Raw genomic sequence first — 12,116 nt, 5'->3', positions numbered from 1 at the left:
GATGACTTTTCCTATACAAAACTTCACCGGGCATGACTTTTCCTATACAAAAGTTCACCGGAGATGAATTTTTCTATACAAGGTTCACCGGAGATGAATTTTCCTATACAAAAGTTCACCGGAGATTACTTTTCCTATACAAAAGTTCACTGGAGATGACTTTTCCTATACAAAAGTTCACCGGAGATGACTTTTCCTATACAAAAGTTCACCGGAGTTGACTTTTCCTATACAAAAGTTCACCGGAGATGACTTTTCCTATACAAAAGTTCACCGGAGATGACTTTTCCTACACAAAAGTTCACCGGAGATGACTTTTCCTATACAAAAGTTCACCGGTGATTACTTTTGCTATACAAAAGTTCACCGGAGATGACCTTTACTATAGAAAAGTTCACCGGAGATGACTTTTCCTAAAGAAAAGTTCACCGGAGATGACTTTTCCTATACAAAAGTTCACCGAATATGAATTTTCCTATACAAAAGTTCACCTTTTCCTATACATAAGTTCACCGGAGATGTCCTTTCCTATACAAAATGTCACCGGAGATGACTTTTCCTATACAAAAGTTCACCGGAGATGACTCTTCCTATACAAAAGTTCACCGGAGATGACTTTTCCTACGCAAAAGTTCATCGGAGACGACTTTTCCTATACAAAAGTTCACCGCAGATGAATTTTCCTAAACAAAAGTTCACCGGAAATGACTTTTCTATACAAAAGTTCACCGGAGATGCCTTTTCCTATACAAAAGTTCACCGGAGATGATTTTTCCTATACAAAAGTTCACCGGAGATGACTTTTCCTATACAAAAGTTCACCGGAGATGACTTTTCCTTTACAAAAGTTCACCGCAGATGACTTTTCCTATATAATAATTCACCGGAGATGACTTTTCCTATACAAAAGTTCACCGGAGATAACTTTTCCTATAAAAAAGTTCACCGGAGATGACTTTTCCTATGAAAAAGTTCACAGGAAATGACCTTTCCTATACAAAAGTTCACCGGAGATGGCTTTTCCAATAGAAAATTTCACCGAAGATGACTTTTCCTATACAAAACTTCACCGGAGATGAATTTTCCTATACAAAAGTTCACCGGAGATGACTTTTCCTATACAAAAGTTCACCGCAGATGACTTTTCCTAAACAAAAGTTCACCGGAAATGACTTTTCCTATATAAAAGTTCACCGGAGATAACTTTTCCTATACAAAAGTTTACCGGAGATGAATTTTCCTATACAAAAGTTCACCTTTTCCTATACATAAGTTCACCGGAGATGTCTTTTCCTATACAAAATTTCACCGGAGATGACTTTTCCTATACAAAAGTTCACCGAAGATGATTTTTCCTATACAAAAGTTCACCGGAGATTACTTTTTCTATACAAAAGTTCACGGGAGATGACTTCACCTATACAAAAGTTCGCCGGAGATGACTTTTTCTATACAAAAGTTCACGGGAGATGACTTTACCTATACAAAAGTTCACCGGAGATGACTTTTCCTATACAAAAGTTCACCGGAGATGACTTTTCCTATACAAAAGTTCACCGGAGATTACTTTTCCTATACAAAAGTTCACCGGAGATGACCTTTACTATAGAAAAGTTTACCGGAAATGACTTTTCCTATACAAAAGTTCACCGGAGATGACTTTTCCTATACAAAAGTTCACCGAAGATGAATTTTCCTATACAAAAGTTCACCTTTTCCTATACATAAGTTCACCGGAGATGTCTTTTCCTATACAAAATTTCACCGGAAATGACTTTTCCTATACAAAAGTTCACCGGAGATGACTCTTCCTATACAAAAGTTCACCGGAGATGACTTTTCCTATACAAAAGTTCACCGGAGATGATTTTTCCTACACAAGAGTTCACCGGAGATGACTTTTCCTATACAAAAGTTCACCGGAGATGAATTTTCCTTTACAAAAATTCACCGCAGATGACTTTTCCTATACAAAAGTTCACCGAAGATGAATTTTCCTATACAAAAGTTCACCTTTTCCTATACATAAGTTCACCGGAGATGACTTTTCCTATACAAAAGTTCACCGGAGATGGCTTTTCCAATAGAAAATTTCACCGAAGATGACTTTTCCTATACAAAACTTCACCGGAGATGAATTTTCCTATACAAAAGTTCACCGGAGATGACTTTTCCTATACAAAAGTTCACCGGAGATGATTTTTCCTACACAAGAGTTCACCGGAGATGACTTTTCCTATACAAAAGTTCACCGGAGATGAATTTTCCTTTACAAAAGTTCACCGGAGATTACTTTTTCTATACAAAAGTTCACGGGAGATGACTTCACCTATACAAAAGTTCGCCGGAGATGACTTTTTCTATACAAAAGTTCACGGGAGATGACTTTACCTATACAAAAGTTCACCGGAGATGACTTTTCCTATACAAAAGTTCACCGGAGATGACTTTTCCTATACAAAAGTTCACCGGAGATTACTTTTCCTATACAAAAGTTCACCGGAGATGACCTTTACTATAGAAAAGTTTACCGGAAATGACTTTTCCTATACAAGAGTTCACCGGAAATGACTTTTCCTATACAAAAGTTCACCGGAGATGTCTTTTCCTATACACAATTTCACCGGAAATGACTTTTCCTATACAAAAGTTCACCGGAGATGACTCTTCCTATACAAAAGTTCACCGGAGATGACTTTTCCTATACAAAAGTTCACCGGAGATGATTTTTCCTACACAAAAGTTCACCGGAGATGACTTTTCCTATACAAAAGTTCACCGGAGATGAATTTTCCTTTACAAAAATTCACCGCAGATGACTTTTCCTATACAATACTTCACCGGAGATGACTTTTCCTATACAAAAGTTCACCGGAGATGGCTTTTCCAATAGAAAATTTCACCGGAGATGACTTTTCCTATACAAAACTTCACCGGGCATGACTTTTCCTATACAAAAGTTCACCGGAGATGAATTTTTCTATACAAGGTTCACCGGAGATGAATTTTCCTATACAAAAGTTTACCGGAGATTACTTTTCCTATACAAAAGTTCACTGGAGATGACTTTTCCTATACAAAAGTTCACCGGAGATGACTTTTCCTATACAAAAGTTCACCGGAGTTGACTTTTCCTATACAAAAGTTCACCGGAGATGACTTTTCCTATACAAAAGTTCACCGGAGATGACTTTTCCTACACAAAAGTTCACCGGAGATGACTTTTCCTATACAAAAGTTCACCGGTGATTACTTTTGCTATACAAAAGTTCACCGGAGATGACCTTTACTATAGAAAAGTTCACCGGAGATGACTTTTCCTAAAGAAAAGTTCACCGGAGATGACTTTTCCTATACAAAAGTTCACCGAAGATGAATTTTCCTATACAAAAGTTCACCTTTTCCTATACATAAGTTCACCGGAGATGTCCTTTCCTATACAAAATGTCACCGGAGATGACTTTTCCTATACAAAAGTTCACCGGAGATGACTCTTCCTTTACAAAAGTTCACCGGAGATGACTTTTCCTACGCAAAAGTTCATCGGAGACGACTTTTCCTATACAAAAGTTCACCGCAGATGAATTTTCCTAAACAAAAGTTCACCGGAAATGACTTTCCTATACAAAAGTTCACCGGAGATGCCTTTTCCTATACAAAAGTTCACCGGAGATGATTTTTCCTATACAAAAGTTCACCGGAGATGACTTTATCTATACAAAAGTTCACCGGAGATGACTTTTCCTTTACAAAAGTTCACCGCAGATGACTTTTCCTATATAATAGTTCACCGGAGATGACTTTTCATATACAAAAGTTCACCGGAGATAACTTTTCCTATAAAAAAGTTCACCGGAGATGACTTTTCCTATGAAAAAGTTCACAGGAAATGACCTTTCCTATACAAAAGTTCACCGGAGATGGCTTTTCCAATAGAAAATTTCACCGAAGATGACTTTTCCTATACAAAACTTCACCGGAGATGAATTTTCCTATACAAAAGTTCACCGGAGATGACTTTTCCTATACAAAAGTTCACCGCAGATGACTTTTCCTAAACAAAAGTTCACCGGAAATGACTTTTCCTATATAAAAGTTCACCGGAGATAACTTTTCCTATACAAAAGTTTACCGGAGATGAATTTTCCTATACAAAAGTTCACCTTTTCCTATACATAAGTTCACCGGAGATGTCTTTTCCTATACAAAATTTCACCGGAGATGACTTTTCCTATACAAAAGTTCACCGAAGATGATTTTTCCTATACAAAAGTTCACCGGAGATGACTTTTTCTATACAAAAGTTCACGGGAGATGACTTTACCTATACAAAAGTTCGCCGGAGATGACTTTTTCTATACAAAAGTTCACGGGAGATGACTTTACCTATACAAAAGTTCACCGGAGATGACTTTTCCTATACAAAAGTTCACCGGAGATGACTTTTCCTATACAAAAGTTCACCGGAGATTACTTTTCCTATACAAAAGTTCACCGGAGATGACCTTTACTATAGAAAAGTTTACCGGAAATGACTTTTCCTATACAAAAGTTCACCGGAGATGACTTTTCCTATACAAAAGTTCACCGAAGATGAATTTTCCTATACAAAAGTTCACCTTTTCCTATACATAAGTTCACCGGAGATGTCTTTTCCTATACAAAATTTCACCGGAAATGACTTTTCCTATACAAAAGTTCACCGGAGATGACTCTTCCTATACAAAAGTTCACCGGAGATGACTTTTCCTATACAAAAGTTCACCGGAGATGATTTTTCCTACACAAAAGTTCACCGGAGATGAATTTTCCTATACAAAAGTTCACCGGAGATGACTTTTCCTATACAAAAGTTCACCGGAGATTACTTTTCCTATACAAAAGTTCACCGGAGATGACCTTTACTATAGAAAAGTTTACCGGAAATGACTTTTCCTATACAATACTTCACCGGAGATGACTTTTCCTATACAAAAGTTCACCGGAGATGGCTTTTTCAATAGAAAATTTCACCGGAGATGACTTTTCCTATACAAAACTTCACCGGGCATGACTTTTCCTATACAAAAGTTCACCGGAGATGAATTTTTCTATACAAGGTTCACCGGAGATGAATTTTCCTATACAAAAGTTCACCGGAGATTACTTTTCCTATACAAAAGTTCACTGGAGATGACTTTTCCTATACAAAAGTTCACCGGAGATGACTTTTCCTACACAAAAGTTCACCGGAGTTGACTTTTCCTATATAAAAGTTCACCGGAGATGACTTTTCCTATACAAAAGTTCACCGGAGATGACTTTTCCTATACAAAAGTTCACCGGAGATGACTTTTCCTACACAAAAGTTCACCGGAGTTGACTTTTCCTATATAAAAGTTCACCGGAGATGACTTTTCCTATACAAAAGTTCACCGGAGATGACTTTTCCTACACAAAAGTTCACCGGAGATGACTTTTCCTATACAAAAGTTCACCGGTGATTACTTTTGCTATACAAAAGTTCACCGGAGATGACCTTTACTATAGAAAAGTTCACCGGAGATGACTTTTCCTAAAGAAAAGTTCACCGGAGATGACTTTTCCTATACAAAAGTTCACCGAAGATGAATTTTCCTATACAAAAGTTCACCTTTTCCTATACATAAGTTCACCGGAGATGTCCTTTCCTATAAAAATGTCACCGGAGATGACTTTTCCTATACAAAAGTTCACCGGAGATGACTCTTCCTATACAAAAGTTCACCGGAGATGACTTTTCCTACGCAAAAGTTCATCGGAGACGACTTTTCCTATACAAAAGTTCACCGCAGATGAATTTTCCTAAACAAAAGTTCACCGGAAATGACTTTCCTATACAAAAGTTCACCGGAGATGCCTTTTCCTATACAAAAGTTCACCGGAGATGATTTTTCCTATACAAAAGTTCACCGGAGATGACTTTTCCTATACAAAAGTTCACCGGAGATGACTTTTCCTTTACAAAAGTTCACCGCAGATGACTTTTCCTATATAATAGTTCACCGGAGATGACTTTTCCTATACAAAAGTTCACCGGAGATAACTTTTCCTATAAAAAAGTTCACCGGAGATGACTTTTCCTATGAAAAAGTTCACAGGAAATGACTTTTCCTATACAAAAGTTCACCGGAGATGGCTTTTCCAATAGAAAATTTCACCGAAGATGACTTTTCCTATACAAAACTTCACCGGGCATGACTTTTCCTATACAAAAGTTCACCGGAGATGAATTTTTCTATACAAGGTTCACCGGAGATGAATTTTCCTATACAAAAGTTCACCGCAGATGACTTTTCCTAAACAAAAGTTCACCGGAAATGACTTTTCCTATATAAAAGTTCACCGGAGATAACTTTTCCTATACAAAAGTTTACCGGAGATGAATTTTCCTATACAAAAGTTCACCTTTTCCTATACATAAGTTCACCGGAGATGTCTTTTCCTATACAAAATTTCACCGGAGATGACTTTTCCTATACAAAAGTTCACCGAAGATGATTTTTCCTATACAAAAGTTCACCGGAGATGACTTTTTCTATACAAAAGTTCACGGGAGATGACTTTACCTATACAAAAGTTCGCCGGAGATGACTTTTTCTATACAAAAGTTCACGGGAGATGACTTTACCTATACAAAAGTTCACCGGAGATGACTTTTTCTATACAAAAGTTCACCGAAGTTGACTTTTCTTATACAAAAGTTCACCGGAGATGACTTTTCCTATACAAAAGTTCACGGGAGATGACTTTACCTATACAAAAGTTCACCGGAGATGGATTTTTCTATACAAAAGTTCACCGGAGATGAATTTTCCTATACAAAAGTTCACCGGAGATGAATGATCCTATACAAAATTTCACCGGAGATGAATTTTCCTATACAAAAGTTCACCGGAGATGAATTTTCCTATACAAAAGTTCTCCGGAGATGCCTTTTCCTATACAAAAGTTCACCGGAGATGATCTTTTCTATACATAAATTCACCGGAGATGACTTTTCCTATACAAAAGTTCACCGGAGATGACTTTTCCTATACAAAAATTCAAAGGAGATGACTTTTCCTATACAAAATTTCACCGGAGATGACTTTTCCTATAGAAAAGTTCACCGGAGATGTTTTTCCTATACAAAAGTTCACCGGAGATGACTTTTCCTATACAAAATTTCACCGGAGATGACTTTTCCTATAGAAAAGTTCACCGGAGATGACTTTTCCTATACAAAAGTCCACAGGAGATGACATATCCTATACAAAAGTTCACCGGAGATGACTTTTCCTATTCAAAAGTTCACCGGAGATGACTTTTCCTATACAAAAGTTCACCGGAGATGACTTTTCCTATACAAAAGTTCACCGGAGATGACTTTTCCTATACAAGAGTACACCGAAGATGACTTTTCCTATACAAAAGTTCACCGAAGATGACTTTTCCTATACAAAAGTTCACCGGAGATGAATTTTCCTATACAAAAGTTCACCGGAGATGCCTTTACCTATACAAAAGTTCACAGGAGATGCCCTTTCCTATACAAAAGTTCACCGGAGATGATCTTTTCTATACATAAATTCACCGGAGATGACTTTTCCTATACAAAAATTCAAAGGAGATGACTTTTCCTATACAAAATTTCACAGGAGATGACTTTTCCTATAGATAAGTTCACCGGAGATGATCTTCTCTATACATAAATTCAACGGAGATGACTTTTCCTATACAAAAGTTCACCGGAGATGACTTTTCCTATACAAAAGTTCACCGGGGATGACTTTTCCTATACAAAAGTTCACCGCAGATGACTTTTACTAAACAAAAGTTTACCGGAAATGACTTTCCTATACAAAAGTTCACCGGATATGAATTTTCATATACAAAATTTCACCGTAGATGACTTTTCCTATAGAAAAGTTCACCTGAGATGACTTTTCCTATACAAAAGTTTACCGGAGATGACTTTTCCTATACAAGAGTACACCGGAGATGACTTTTCCTATACAAAAGTTCACCGACGATGACTTTTCCTATACAAAAGTTCACCGGAGATGAATTTTCCTATACAAAAGTTCACCGGAGATGAATTTTCCTATACAAAAGTTCACAGGAGATGCCTTTTCCTATACAAAAGTTCACCGGAGATGATCTTTTCTATACATAAATTCACCGGAGATGACTTTTCCTATACAAAAGTTCACCTGAGATGACTTTTCCTATACAAAAGTTCACCGGAGATGACTTTTCCTATACAAAATTTCACCGGAGATTACTTTTCCTATAGAAAAGTTCACCGGAGATGACTTTTCCTATACAAAAGTTCACAGGAGATGACTTTTCCTATTCAAAAGTTCACCGGAGATGACCTTTACTATACAAAAGTACACCGGAGATGACTTTTCCTATACAAAAGTTCACCGGAGATGACTTTTCCTATACAGAAGATCACTGACTTTTCCTATAAAAAATTCACAGGGGATGACTTTTCCTATACAAAAGTTCACCGGAGATGACTTTTCCTATTCAAAAGTTCACCGGAGATGACTTTCCTATAAAAAAGTTCACCGGAGATCACTTTTCCTATACAAAAGTTCACCGGAGATGACTTTTCCTATTCAAAAGTTCACCGGAGATGACTTTCCTATAAAAAAGTTCACCGGAGATCACTTTTCCTATACAAAAGTTCACAGGAGATGACTTTTCCTATACAAAAGTTCACCGGAGATGACTTTTCCTATACAAAATTTCACCGGAGATTACTTTTCCTATTCAAAAGTTCACCGGAGATGACTTTTCCTATACAAAAGTTCACCGGAGATGACTTTTCCTATTCAAAAGTTCACCGGAGATGACCTTTACTATACAAAAGTACACCGGAGATGACTTTTCCTATACAAAAGTTCACCGGAAATGACTTTTCCTATACAGAAGATCACTGACTTTTCCTATAAAAAATTCACAGGGGATGACTTTTCCTATACAAAAGTTCACCGGAGATGACTTTTCCTATTCAAAAGTTCACCGGAGATGACTTTCCTATAAAAAAGTTCACCGGAGATCACTTTTCCTATACAAAAGTTCACAGGAGATGACATTTCCTATACAAAAGTTCACCGGAGATGACTTTTCCTATTCAAAATTCACCGGAGATGACTTTTCCTATACAAAAGTTCACCGGGGATGACTTTTCCTATACAAAAGTTCACCGGAAATGACTTTTCCTATACAGAAGATCACTGACTTTTCCTATAAAAAATTCACAGGGGATGACTTTTCCTATACAAAAGTTCACCGGAAATGACTTTTCCTATACAGAAGATCACTGACTTTTCCTATAAAAAATTCACAGGGGATGACTTTTCCTATACAAAAGTTCACCGGAGATGACTTTTCCTATTCAAAAGTTCACCGGAGATGACTTTCCTATAAAAAAGTTCACCGGAGATCACTTTTCCTATACAAAAGTTCACAGGAGATGACATTTCCTATACAAAAGTTCACCGGAAATGACTTTTCCTATTCAAAATTCACCGGAGATGACCTTTACTATACAAAAGTTCACCGGAGATGACTTTTCCTATACAAAAGTTCACCGGAGATGACTTTTCCTATACAAAATTTCACCGGAGATGACTTTTCCTATAGAAAAGTTCACCGGAGATGACTTTTCCTATACAAAAGTTCACAGGAGATGACATTTCCTATACAAAAGTTCACCGGAGATGACTTTTCCTATTCAAAATTTCACCGGAGATGACTTTTCCTATACAAAATTCACCGGAGATCACTTTTCCTATACAAAAGTTCACAGGAGATGACATTTCCTATACAAAAGTTCACCGGAGATGACTTTTCCTATTCAAAAGTTCACCGGAGATGACCTTTACTATACAAAAGTACACCGGAGATGACTTTTTCTATACAAAAGTTCACCGGAGATGACTTTTCCTATGCAAAAGTTCACCGGAGATGACTCTTCCTATACAAAAGTTCACCGAAGTTGACTTTTCGTATACAAAATTCACCGGAGATGAATTTTCGTATACAAAAATTCACCGGAGATGACTTTTCCTATACAAAAGTTCACCGTAGATGACTTTTCCTATACAAAAGTTCACCGGAGATGACTTTTCCTATACAAACGTTCACCGGAGATGACTTTTCCGATACAAAAGTTCACCGGAGATGACTTTTCCTATACAAAAGATCACCGGAGATGACTTTTCCTATACAAAAGTTCACCGGAGATGATCTTTCCTATACAAAAGTTCACCGGAGATGATCTTCTCTATACATAAATTCAACAGAGATGACTTTTCCTATACAAAAGTTCACCGGAGATGACTTTTCCTATACAAAAGTTCACCGCAGATGACTTTTACTAAACAAAAGTTTACCGGAAATGACTTTCCTATACAAAAGTTCACCGGATATGAATTTTCATATACAAAATTTCACCGTAGATGACTTTTCCTATAGAAAAGTTCACCTGAGATGACTTTTCCTATACAAAAGTTTACCGGAGATGACTTTTCCTATACAAGAGTACACCGGAGATGACTTTTCCTATACAAAAGTTCACCGAAGATGACTTTTCCTATACAAAAGTTCACCGGAGATGAATTTTCCTATACAAAAGTTCACCGGAGATGAATTTTCCTATACAAAAGTTCACAGGAGATGCCTTTTCCTATACAAAAGTTCACCGGAGATGATCTTTTCTATACATAAATTCACCGGAGATGACTTTTCCTATACAAAAGTTCACCTGAGATGACTTTTCCTATACAAAAGTTCACCGGAGATGACTTTTCCTATACAAAATTTCACCGGAGATGACTTTTCCTATAGAAAAGTTCACCGGAGATGACTTTTCCTATACAAAAGTTCGCAGGAGATGACATTTCCTATACAAAAGTTCACCGGAGATGACTTTTCCTATTCAAAAGTTCACCGGAGATGACTTTTCCTATACAAAAGTTCACCGGAGATTGCTTTTCCTATACAGAATTTCACCGGAGATGACTTTTCCTATACAAAAGTTCACCGGGGATGACTTTTCCTATACAAAAGTTCACCGGAAATGACTTTTCCTATACAAAAGTTCACTGACTTTTCCTATAAAAAATTCACAGGGGATGACTTTTCCTATACAAAAGTTCACCGGAGATGACTTTTCCTATTCAAAAGCTCACCGGAGATGACTTTTCCTATAAAAAAGTTCACCGGAGATCACTTTTCCTATACAAAAGTTCACAGGAGATGACATTTCCTATTCAAAAGTTCACCGGAGATGACTTTTCCTATGCAAAAGTTCACCGGAGATGACTTTTCCTATACAAAAGTTCACCGAAGTTGACTTTTCGTATACAAAATTCACCGGAGATGAATTTTCGTATACAAAAGTTCACCGGAGATGACTTTTCCTATACAAAAGTTCACCGGAGATGACTTTTCCTATACAAAAGTTCACCGGAGATGACTTTTCCTATACAAACGTTCACCGGAGATGACTTTTCCGATACAAAAGTTCACCGGAGATGACTTTTCCTATACAAAAGATCAACGGAGATGACTTTTCCTATACAAAAGTTCACCGGAGATGACTTTTCCTATACAAAAGTTCACCGGAGATGAATTTTCCTATACAAAAGTTCACCGGAGACGAATTTTCCTATACAAAAGTTCACCGGAGATGACTTTTCCTATACAAAAGTTCACCGGAGTTGATCTTTCCTATACAAAAGTTTACCGGAGATGACTTTTCCTATGCAAAAGTTCGCCGGAGATGACGTTTCCTATACAAAAGTTTACCGGAGATGAATTTTCCTATACAAAAGTTCACCGGAGATGACTTTTCCGATACAAAAGTTCACCGGAGATGACTTTTCCTATACAAAAGATCACCGGAGATGACTTTACCTATACAAAATATCACCGGAGATGACTTTTCCTATACAAAAGTTCACCGGAGGTGAATTTTCCTATACAAAAGTTCACCGGAGACGAATTTTCCTATACAAAAGTTCACCGGAGATGACTTTTCCTATACAAAAGTTCACCGGAGTTGATCTTTCCTATACAAAAGTTTACCGGAGATGACA

This window comes from Musca autumnalis, unplaced genomic scaffold, assembly GCF_047663935.1.
Source record: "Musca autumnalis isolate F117 unplaced genomic scaffold, ASM4766393v1 scaffold_5, whole genome shotgun sequence".
Taxonomy (NCBI): Eukaryota; Metazoa; Arthropoda; class Insecta; order Diptera; family Muscidae; genus Musca; species Musca autumnalis.
Note: the sequence above shows the minus strand (reverse complement) of the source record.